This window comes from Mustela lutreola, chromosome 6, assembly GCF_030435805.1.
Source record: "Mustela lutreola isolate mMusLut2 chromosome 6, mMusLut2.pri, whole genome shotgun sequence".
In the NCBI taxonomy this organism is placed as follows: Eukaryota; Metazoa; Chordata; class Mammalia; order Carnivora; family Mustelidae; genus Mustela; species Mustela lutreola.
In genome coordinates this window covers 101,786,105-101,796,221 of record NC_081295.1, presented here as the reverse complement: position 1 = coordinate 101,796,221, position 10,117 = coordinate 101,786,105, and the positions used below count along the sequence as shown (strand labels likewise).

Sequence of the window (10,117 nt, the reverse complement as noted above, 5' to 3'; positions counted from 1 at the left end):
ACAGAGATCATAAGTAGGCAGAGAGGCAGGCAGAGAGAGAGGAAGGGAAGCAGGCTCCCTGCTGAGCAGAAAGCCCGATGTGGGGCTTGATCCCAGGACCCTGGGATCATGACCTGAGCCGAAGGCAGAGGCTTTAATCCACCGAGCCACCCAGGCACCCCAATTTTATCTTCTTTTAAATAAATAATAATCTGTTCTACAGAGATAATTTTTGCAAAAGCCATATTCCTTAAACAAAATCAGTATCTTTGTTAGCAATTGGAGCACAGTATGATGTAATGTGTTGAGAGTTAAACTTGAATTTGAGAGTATTTCCTTCTCTTGCCTTCACGTTGTAAATGTACGTCATTTGCTTCTCTTTCCTAGCTTTCTCATATTCCTGTCACCGTGTCCATCACTTGATAAGTGACCAATAAACACTTGCTGAATAAATGGGCACTTACTAAACAGCTAGTGATGCAAGGGGCAGAATTGCAGGCTAGGAGATGGATCCATCTCCTAGAACCCTCCTTTCCTCTATGCTTTTAATCTCTGTCAGGACAGATATACTGGTATCTGATTTAAAATAGCACATTCCAGAATGCCTGGGTGGCTCAGACAGTTAAGTGTCTGCCTTCGGCTCAGGTCATGATGCCAGGGGCCAGGGTAGTTCCCACATCTCCTCCCTGAGCAGGGAGCCTGCTTCTCCCTCTCCCTACCTCTCCCCACCCTTGATAGCTCTTTCTCTCTTTTTCTGACGAATAAAATCTTAAAAAAATAAACAAATGAAATCGCACATTGCTTGTGAGTATACATCTGCAAGACCATATTAACATTCTTTTTTTAGACAACTCTGAGTCCATAGAAGAAAAATGAGATTAATAAAGACATAGGTCGAGTCTCTGGTTCACAACGTGCTTTTGCATTAGTGCTTTAGTTTCTGCTCCATAAAATGGTGCTAGCGCTCTCACAGGATGTGCATCTGTGTGTGTCCATGTTTTTTTTTTTTTTTAACACATAATATATAAAAAGCATTCTGTCAAATCTAGATCTCTATAAATACGAGTTGTGGTTATTCAAGAAAGACCTGATGAGAGGGAAGGCAACAGTTGTTTTAAATGGCTTCCTTTGTTGTCCCTTCCTTCCCTCTATCCTCTGCTTCTTCCTGAAAAGAAAGGCTTTTGATTATGAAGTCATGGCGCAGGAAACCATGCCGTGAAGATTTGAGCATGGAGTTTTGAGGAAGGACCGAATCAGATTATGAGGGAGGAATTAGGCGAATACAGAGCAAGAGGGCACTCTAATCTGTAAAAACTCTTGCAAAACAAGCCTGAACTCCTTAACCAAGCATGTCAACTTGTTTGTAGACCTCAATATTTTTAATGTAATGAGAAAGAAAAGGAGGAATAGACAAGCAAGGTGGATGAGAGGACGGAGACTTTGGGGGAAACGTCATGTTGCTTCTCCTGCCACTCAGAAAGAGAGAGACGAAATTCAACAAAAATCAGAAGCACCACTCCATTATGCTTTGTGGTTTACCTGAACAAGAGGCCAGGTTCCCCAGGCATAGGCAGATGTTGAACTGTCCTGAGAATCAGCTATAATCTTCAATAGAGTCAGTTAAACCACCATGGCGTTATTTCATGATAACAATGACATTTCACAGAGATATTTTTGAAAAGTGGCCCTGTCAGCTTTAACTATTTCAAGTTGGTCAATTTTATGCCACCTGAATTTCAAAGAAAAGCTCTCTTTCTAAAAATAATAATAATGATAATTAATAATAAAACCGTAAATGATCACCTTTAGATTCACTTAATTTACCTGGGGTACAATTAGATTTAGTTGCAGTTCAAAATGATGCTCAGTTCTTCTTGGACCAATTTTGAGAAAACACACAGTCCTTTGCTGAAGTCAAATCAGGACAGATTATTATGCATAACAATACCCAGCATTTGTAGAGTGCCATGCTTTGAAGTTTATGGTTTTCTCAGTGCTTTTAATATACATTATCTCCTTTGATCCTGCCCCCATTACATGCGAAGCGGAAGGCAGGTATCATTCTATTTTACTGATAAGTGGGACTGAGACTTTAAGATTTCAGAATTGTCAGCTTCGTCAAGGAGTATTAAACCAGTAACCAAACAGTCACAAAATTCAGTTGTATCAGAACTGGACTTCCAGTCTTTAACTTTGTATATGAACGTGTGCCCTAAATGAGAATAGTAACGTGTGTCTGGTATGTGAAGATGGGTTTCTGGATTGCTGCAGATGCCCCAAGTGGTCTCCCTGCTTGCACACTAATCCTTTGTAGGCTAGTCTCCACACTGTGACCAGGGAAGTCCTTAAAATACAAATTTAATCATGTCTCTCTCTCTCCTACCCCAGAACCTCCAATAGCTGCCATGATATCTAAAAGTGAATCTATAATTTTCATTTTGACTTTTTAAAGTGCCCCAAGATATAGTTTCAGGGACGTTTCTTTTAACTTCTCATGCCAACGCAGCCACATTTGCTTCTTTCCCAAGACACCAATGGCACTTTAACCTTGGACTCTTGTATGCAATACTCTCCTTCCAGACACAAATACAATTTGTGCTTCTAAATTTGCCCCTCCAGTTCTGTATGGTTGACTTAGGTCTCTGCTTACTCTCAGGACAGAGATAGAAATTCTGAATCTCTAAGGAGTAACCCCCCCACACAGTCATCATCTATGTCCTTACCATCTATAGTCCTAGAACCTGCAAGAGTGCCTAGTGATACTAAATACCAACAAATATGTGTTAGAAAAAATAAATAAGTGGATGAATCCAGTTGTGAGGGAAGAGATATGTCAAGGTTGAGGTGTCCATGGTTGGTTGTTCATATGGAAATACATATAAGTGTACTGGAGATGTGAGTAACTACCTACTTTGGAAGCACTTTCTAACCCTCTGGTTATTTAAGCCATTTAAAATGGCACATACTAAAAATAAATAAATAAAAACAATGGCACGTATTAAAATTCTGGTTCTGAAAAAAATTTAAAGATGAAAATTATAGTTCAGAAGAAATTAGTTCATATGAAGTAGTGTTTATAACCAAAAAGCACAGTTTTTCAACATCTGTTCCTCAACCCACCAGCTTGAACTAAAATACTAACACCATGGTAGCAGAGACATATTGCTTTGCAACACTGGCCACATATTTTATCTAGTAGAAATTCAATTTTAATTATTAGTTTCTTCATTTATTGAAAGTATTCATTTGATCAAGTTCACCTCTATAGTTTAAATTGCAGCATTTCACCCACATACATTTTGTTTAAAGGAGCACATCTTACTTGCTGGAGACAAATATGTAATATTCCTTACAGTGGATTAAGTCTCATTATATTGAACACATGGAATATCTTTCTAGGCAAATGTTTTAGGAAAAAAAAAAACTCATGTTTTCAGCATGAGGTTTTTCTTTTTTTCCTACATACATGCTATTTCACTGATCATGTAAAATGGATTTAGGGAAAAAAAAAAGTTCTAAAAATGACCATTGTTTCTGACCTTAAAATGAGCTCTAAGTTTCTTGTACCTGCCCAAAGGAGGGAAGAACAGAGTATACTATGCTTAGATCATCAGCAAAAAGAATTAGGAAAGGAAGAAACTTTAGAGCAAAAAGTTCCTCTCACCACATTTTTAATTGTCCAATCCTGGCTCTTACATGTCACACAATTTGGTCTTTCACTATATCAACCCAACAAATTTTCAATAGCAACTAAGTTTAGTTTTGGTGCTTTACAGTCTAGGGACTGCTCACACACACACACACACATACACACACACAAACACAACTGTCCCATTGATTCTTCACAATTACCCAGTAAGGCAGGTGTTACTATTTATACCTTTTTTATACTCAATAAACCTGAGGCTCAATGAATGGTATAATCAAAAACCAAAGCAAGGACATTTGACTCTGAAGCTCATTCTTTTTCCATTAAATCGTGCTGTTACTTTGACTTCTAAGATATAAAATTGCTCTGGTCATTTACCTAGCTATTCTCTCAAGCTTTCTGAGTTCAGAGCAATATTGAATGATAATCCTTCCCTATAGTTGTCAGAGACTTCTAGCTATTAAAAAAAAAAAAAATCACAGCTCTACCTCTCTGAAGTAATAACAGTTGATCTTGGGAGTTTTTAATGTCATGATACCAGGAAAAAATAAATTAATAAGCAAATCTGTTGCTATACCTATTCCTTCTCTCTGTTTGACATGAAGTTGGATCCACCTAAAATCTCAGTTCCTAAACAAGGACTGACAGTAATCTCAGGACAATACAGGCTGTTGTTTTCACAGAGTGTAAGGAATGTTTTCACTGGCTGCCTTTCAGAAAGTTGGCACTTTAAACGTGGCTAGCATACATGATGTGTTTGGGTTTAATTTTAAGGGATATTATCTTTTGACTTTGTCATTTATGGAAAGAGAAATCATAGAAAACCCTGGTATGAGAAATTATTTCATAATTTTAAAAAATTTATTTGTGTGTGTGTGTGTGTGTGTGTGTGTGAGAGAGAGAGAGAGAGAGAGAGAGAGAAAGCACACAAGTAGGGGGAAGCAGGCAGAGGGAGAAGCAGGATCCCCTCAGTTCAGGGAGCCTGATGTGGGACCCAATCCCAGGACCCGAGCAGAAAGCAGATGCTTAACTGACTAAGCCACCTAGGCATCTCTTGTTTTAATACTCATTTTCCTACCTGTGAATATTACTTATCCAAAATCATCATATCAGGAGACTTCTAGTACTTAGTCACATCCAATTCTCTTCCCCTTCTGGTCTCACACAAGCCTGAGAGTTACTGCCTTATGATTTTTTGGATAATGGTTTGTGAGAAGAAATGATGAAAAGTATTTAACTGCTGGTCTGAGACCCTTCAGTGCTCTTTCCATTGCCTCAGCAACTAAGAGACATGAAGTTCCAGATGGTGTAGCTGCAAGATGGGGAAGCTTTAGAGCCAGGGTCCCCATGTGGAGGACACCCTGCCAAACCATGTGAGCCATGTAAGCAAGGATGAGAGAGTTTTTGGAGTAAGCTATGGAGATTTGAGGCTGTTTTGTTACTGCCTATCCTCATCAAATATTTTAAGCCTCAAAAGAGCAAAGAGTTGAATTTAGAAGTTCTTGATGACATCCAATTTAATAATTTCATCCATTTGGGTAAGCTACTTAAATTTGTCGAGTTTCAAATGTCGGACTCCGGTAGGTTTTGCGGGCCGACAGGCACGAGGAGAGCGTCCGGGCCAGCCGGTAGCTCCCCTTGGGGCTGAGCGGGATGGCGAGAGTGTCGTGAGTCCAGGCGCATTAACAAACCACACCAGGGGGGATCTGTTCAAGCAGGATCTCACTTTATTGAGCGGGGTTGCAGCTTATATTGGGTAGGGGATGGGAAATGAGGTCAGCGGGGAGAGAGCCTATGGGGTTTGGTTACGTAGTCAGTAACTGGGTAGGGTGTGTTGGGCGAGAGGAGGAAATATCAGAGATATGCAGAACCGAAACCGCCACGTTGGCGCCAATACTGCCACGGTGGCGCCTTTTCTAGCCGGAAGAGAAAGCAGGCCAGCGCCATCTTTGCTGTGCCCAACATTCAAATGCTTCCTTTCTAAGATAGAGATGACAAAAATATTCTCTATGTACTTGAAAGAGTGACTATAAAGATCAAATTGCATAGTGTAGGTTGAGTCACTCTATAATTTATATTCATAAGTGTGGTGACATATATTTTTTATTTGTTTGAGATTGTGATTTTTCTGATTAAGGGAATTTCTTTCCTTCATCTACTACTTTCCAACTCCATAGAAAAAGGAGACAAGAAGACCAAAGTTAGGGTGTAGGAGTGAAGAGGAGCCACTCTTTGTTTGTTTTAATCTATTATTACAGGCATACGATAGCTCTAATAATTAAACTCAAGATTTCTTAGAATCAGGTATTTCAGATTCAAGTTCACTTCCATGACATCCAGCAGTATCAAATTTGTCTATATACTTTTCCTCTTTAGCTTTGAGCATCAGAAAACTAAGACGCCTTCTTCCATTTCTTTCAGCAAAATGTAGAGTATAAGTAAACTAGGTGTTCAGAGAGCATCAAACCAGTTTCTACTATTTCTTAGATTTTTTTATGCTTTAAAATATTTTTTGAACAGAAAATATATGGAGCATTTCATGAATTTGTGTGTCACCGTGGGGCTGTGCTCATCTTCTCTGTATCATTCCAATTTTAGAATATGTGCTGCTCAAGTTAATCTGATTGCCCAGTCCAACAAAACAGAAAGACCACTGAAGCCGGTAGGCATTCATTGGACATCTTTTATTGATTGAATGGACACAACAGAGAAGAGAAACCAACATACAATTAACTTTATACATTTTGAGCTATGGAATTTAACCATGTTTTGTGTCCTCTCCACAAAAAAGATGACGGGGATATGGTGTGACTCTTCAAGTTATCACCTAATCTCTCCACTGAGTAAGCAAAACAATGCAGTCATTAGAGACACCCCCGAGGTAGTAACCGAAAGTGGGCTCTCTGAAACCTGATTGAATCCCAGCTTCATTGCTCACTAAGTTACTTTGAGCATGCAACTTCTTTATGCCTCAGTTTTCTAATCAATAAAGGGTATATTGGGGACGCCTGGGTGGCTCAGTGGGTTAAAGCCTCTGCCTTCAGCTCAGGTCATGGTCTCAGGGTCCTGGGATCGAGCCCCACATCGGGCTCTCTGCTTGGCAGGGAGCCTGCTTCCTCCTCTCTCCCTCTCTGCCTGCCTCTCTGCCTAGTTGTGATCTCTCTCTGTCAAATAAATAAATAAAATCTTTAAAAAAAAATAAAGGGTATATCGTAATAGCATGTAATTTACACAGTAGCTTTAAAAGTTAATGAGCTAATATATGCTATGTTTAGAAAAAGGCCCATAACCTAGTGAATACTGTATGGCTTACTTAAAACAGTTGCCTTGTAATCAAACTCCAAGCTATTCTAACACAATGTGAAGGAATTAGATGCTCTAAAAGATGCAGGTAGTTGGTGGGAAGAGAGAAAACTGAGTTTTTTAGCAACTTTCATGAACAAGCTCAAGCAACAGAAGGTGAGTAAAGATGCTCTTATGAACATTTTATGACCTCATGACTGACTAGAGGTTTATAGAAATCTTAAACTTTTGGGGTCCCAGTTTGTGTTTCTTTCTATGGAACATCACATTTAAGTGAACTAATTATGGTTTGTATCTAAACTGAAGTGTAATCTGCCACAAAATTATCCCTTCTTATTTCTGATAAAGGACGTTTTTCTGGTTACTCAAACATGAGAATTCAATGTGATTTGGGGTTTTGGTTTGTTTGGTTGCTTTTGTTTGTTTGTTTGTTTGGTTGGTTGGTTGGTTTTTGTTTTTTCCTTTGATCCTACATCTGTATGTCTCTCTTAACATGCAAACAGTAGCCAAAACTGTCAAATATTGTCACCAAAGGGTCTTTCCCACTCATTTTCTATTGCCATTTTGCAAATCCAGACCCTTATCTTCTACCACCTCAGTGTTCCTTCTGCTACTAGTAGGCTTCACCTCCCCTTTGCTAGAGTGACTAGAAGAGCTGTTTTTTTTTTTTTTAATTTCTTTCCAAGGATATAGACTTAAGAAAATAGTCATTTGTGTTCACTTCTACTACTAATTATTTAAGGAATGAATCACTAAAATAACCAAGTGGTAGTTTTTTTTTCTTAATATGGTAAGCCACATATAAATTTATAATGGTAATGGCCAACTTTATGTATGATACATATAAATTGAATGGGCACACATGCATACATACATATACACATACATACACACATATATACATGCATACACATGTGTGTATATATATATACATATATATAATGTGGCATTGTTTCACATATATGTATACTTTATACATATATATTTATATGTATATATACATATATTTATATATATATATCAAACCATATATATATATGCTTTAATGTCTTCCTTCTTAGAAGATACAATGTTTCTTCACCAGTAGATATCCATGCTAGCATGAAAACAGATGTTGGTCATGAATTCAGATCCAATAAGAAATTACAGACTTTCAGATTATTATGCAATAATTGAAGAAAACTTTGAAATGGATATCATATTTTTACTTTGGACATTTGCTAGTTGACTTGATGCATACCCTTTCTGAATATCATAAGGGCCTCCATAGTACACACACATACACTTATGGAAAGCAAACAAGTGGGAGGAATATGCTTGTCAGCTTCAATTTTGTATACATAAAAATGTATGACAGAAGGGACTGAAAATATAGGAGCAAAGAGACAGGAAATGTCAAGCTTGATAGGTTATGCCAAGGGAAAAGATTTACTCTAAAAATAAGTCCTACCACTTAACCTACTGCTGTTAATTTGATTTTATATTCAACATGAATATGTTGTGTCTATGAGTGATTAATTCTAGATTGTTATTCTACTAAGCTACATCTTTTGTTTTTCAGTGGAGTTTAGCATTTCAAGGTTCGTAATCTCTGATTGTCGTTCAGGACAGTTTTTAAAGAATTGCATGAATGTAACTGAACAACACACTATTTTGTCCCCTATTGTTGCCCAAAGGCTCCTGTACCTTCAAAGTTATAATCATAATAGATGTGTGTTTCCAGGTAAAAAAACTTTCTCCCCCATAAAGGATGACTCTTGAAAATCAACCACAAGCAAATATAAAATAATATATTCCAAACACTTTTGTTTCCCCTCATGATTTGCAGTTTTAACACAAATGAGAGAAAAATGGAGTTGGTCTGCATCAGAGCTCCGTTGCCCCCTTCCAATGCCCCGCAATCATTTTCTCCTTCCTTCAGACCTGACACCTGGCCCCAGCCTGTAATAGCTGTCCTACTGGAGTACTTCATCTTCGAATGACTGTTCACATGTAATTTTCCCAAAAACATTTAATTTGAATATGCTGCACTCCTTCTTCTTCCTTGTTCTTGATGTCAACCATTTAACATCTCTGTTATTAACCTACTCTAAGGATGGCATGCACAATGTATCAGTGCTCCCCTTTTTTGTGCCCACAGCACATATAATCAATAACCACATTCTTTCCTGCTGAGTCTAGACATCTCTAGAATTCTTTTTCTTTTTTTTTTTAAGAGTTTATTTATTTATTTGACAGAGATTACAAGTAGGCAGAGAGGCAGGCAGAGACAGAGGAAGCAGGCTCCCTGCCAAGCAGAGAGCCCAATGCAGGGCTTGATCCCAGGACCCTGGGATCATGACCTGAGCCAAAGGCAGAGGCTTTAACCCACTGAGCCACCCAGGCGCCCCCATCTCTAGAATTCTTATCCCCATTGCATTTTGCATAATTTCAACACTCAATTATGGCTAAAACCTATTTGCCACTCCTAGGTTACTCATTCTCATTTAAAATACATGCATTGTAAAAGAATTCATGATAATAATAATGGATCTCAAATATTAAGTTAAATTAACTATATATGTATAAATATCTGTGTATATATATATATATATAATATATATAATTATTTTATATAAACTCAACCTCATGGATAGGCATTGACTTGTGTGCATGTTTACTCAAAAATGAAAATGCTATGATTATAAATTTTATTAAAGAGATATCTCTATATTTTTAAAATAACCACATATAGCTATGTTTTATGACTATGTTTTATGACTAAAAAAGCTACTTTTTTAGTCTACAGAAAGAAACTATCAGAGTATGGATTTAAGGCAACTTTCTTTATATTATCCCCAAATACATTGACTCAGCTTGATTATAACACTTGCCACATTGTTTTGTAATTGTTTCCTTTCCTCTTTCACTGACTATGTCCTTGGAAGCAGGAGAGCCTCCCTTCTCTCTGTATTGTTAGCACACTGCATAGTATTTCCACAGGGTGTTGCTGTGGCAAATGTTTATAGAATAAATAACTGATGGAATGAATAAGATATTTTGTAACCAATAGTCTTTTTTTTTTAAAGATTTTATTTATTTATTTGACAGAGAGAGATCACAAGTAGGCAGAGAGGCAGGCAGAGAGAGAGAGGAGGAAGCAGGCTCCCTGCTGAGCAGAGAGCCCGATGCGGGACTCGATCCCAG

At 37.8% G+C, this 10,117-nt stretch overlaps 1 pseudogene; it reads right to left on the bottom strand.

Annotated features, from left to right (window-relative positions):
• Positions 1–6,149: 6,149 nt before the first annotated feature.
• Positions 6,150–6,246, bottom strand: LOC131834959 (U6 spliceosomal RNA; annotated as a pseudogene).
• Between the last annotated feature and the right edge of the window lie 3,871 nt (positions 6,247–10,117).